A 2,343-nucleotide genomic window follows, 5' to 3' on the forward strand; every position below is an offset into this window, starting at 1 on the left:
GCGGGAGGGAGGGAGCTCAGCAGGGCAGTGGCTGGGGTTGCTGCCCAGCGGGGCAGTGCTTGGGGCTGCAATGCACGTCTGCAGGGCACCGGCAGGAAGCAGGATGGGGTGATGGGCAGCTTGTGCAGGGGGTGCGGAGGGGTGAGGCCAGCTCCCCACTGCAGCATGCACTCCCAGGGGGTAGGGGAGAACTGTGCCCCCCAGATCTGTGTGTGAGGATGGGGCAGGGCAGGCTGCCTGCTGCAGGCTCAGGTGGGGGGACTGCTCCCTGCCCCTTTGTGCACTCCTGGCAGGGCAAAAGGGACTTATGCCCCCCATATCTGTGTGCAGGGCACAAGTGTAGGTGTGGCCTGCCTATTTCAGACTTGGACTCCCACCCTGCTGCCCTCCCTTGGGGCCTCTGCAGCCCAGGGGGTGCCACCGGCACTGCAAAGAACACCAGGACCATGCAGGAAAGCTGCTTGCCACTGTGAGCTCCACACTGCCCTGGCAACCTGCCTCCTATGTACAACCCTGTGCTGCCACCCCCACTGCAGCTGCACACTCAGGGGATGTGTCACCAGGGCAGTGCTGAGCTTGCAGCAGCAAGCAGCTTTTCTGCATGGCCCCACCATTCTTTGCAGTGCTGGGTTGCACCCGCTGGCTTGTGGAGGCCCCGGGGGAGGCAGCAGAGCCAGAGCCCACAGCAGGCAGCACACAGTTCCCACTCCATGCACAGATCTCAGGGGAACAGGTCCTCCTTGCTTCCCGGGAGTGAGCACAGTAGTGGGGAGCTGGCCCTCCCCAGCTAGCCAAGCCCACAGCAGGCAGCACTGGGGGGCCAAGCCAATCTCCACTCACCTGCAGCAGCCACCACCTCCTGTTAGGGGCAGGGGGCTGCAGACCCAGGTGTCTGGTCCCATAGTCCTGGCAGCTGGGGGCCCCCTCCATCAGGTCTGGGGGAGCAGGAGTTATGGGTGGGGGTCAAGGGGCATCAGCAGAGCTGGGGAGTTGCGGGGTGGGGAGTGAGGGGCACCAGCAGAGCCAGGGGGATTGTGGGGGGCCTTTCATTTTAATCACAGATTTGGGGAGGGAGGGCTTTATCAGAGAATTTGCATCTTTTTTATTAGAGAATTAGTGATTTTTTTATCAGAGAAAACAAGGAACCCTGCTCATCATTCCCATCTAACTTGATTATGTGAAGGTGCTAATCAGAGTAACATCTCTGTTTCCCAGTCATGCATTAGGCAAAGCAAGATTCAGGTTTAAGGTTTATCCAAAAATCTTGGTTTATAATGTAACTGCTGGCAGACCTTTATTGACAGAATACCCATACTAAGTTTAAATGGTCTGATTAGTACATAGCCAATACACTTCTGCAAGTGAGAAAAATAAATTCACCACCTGGAAAATATTGGTAGAAGAAAACAAAGTTTCATTTGTATTTTAGAAAAATCTCATAAATGATTCAGAATAAGAAAATGAACCAAAAATATTTTCCAGAGTAGACTGTCACAGCAAAAAATTCTTCATGACAGACAATTTCACATCATATTACATTGCAAAAGCTATGGACACATTATTTTCACTGACAGCCTCTCATTCACCTCAACTAAAACCACCAAATACATAGCGCATTAGAAATATCAGGTCACATGTACCAGCATTGTCCTAAAATGGAAAATATCCCAATTACAGGCCATTTTAAAGACTAGGAACAGAAGTTACACATAAACTGGTTAAAGCAATCAGAAACTGGTTTAACCCTGTAACAGAACAGAATCTCAATGCACGTAAACCAGTTTCAGAATGGCTCAAACTGGTTTCAGATAAACTTGGTTGTAGTATCAGACTGCAAATGTAGTATCAGACTTAACTGATTTGGGTCACAGTGGACCCCTTCCTGGTTCAAGTTAAATCAGAGTCCCCCAGCATGCTTTGCAGCCCTGGGCTGGGCTGCCCTCTGCTCCCTAGATGGAGTAGTGAGGGCTGGCTGACAAGGGAGTACAGGGGGAGGGGCAAGCCTGGTGATGCCGCCCAGGCTGTGGGGGGGGAACTACCCACTCCCTCCCCCTGGCAAGCCCCAGCTAGGGTCTGGAGCCAGGAAGTGGGGGTTAAACACCCCTTCCACTGCTCAAACTTACTGCTGGCTGCGACTGTAGACTATAAATCCCAGAGGCACCTGGAAGCAGGAAGAGGAAGTGAACATACAGCCCATCCTGGCAATGTGCCAGAGAGCAGTGCTCTAGCACCCCCCAGCTTCTGGCCTGAGCCACTGTAGGTACGTGGCTGCATTGCCTGAAACAAAGGTAAATGTCTCTCTGGTTGTTTCTCAGTTTAATCTCTGCAGTTTAGACTAATCTG

Source organism: Gavialis gangeticus, unplaced genomic scaffold (genome assembly GCF_001723915.1).
Source record: "Gavialis gangeticus isolate Ggan-Ray unplaced genomic scaffold, GavGan_comp1, whole genome shotgun sequence".
NCBI classification, from domain to species: Eukaryota; Metazoa; Chordata; order Crocodylia; family Gavialidae; genus Gavialis; species Gavialis gangeticus.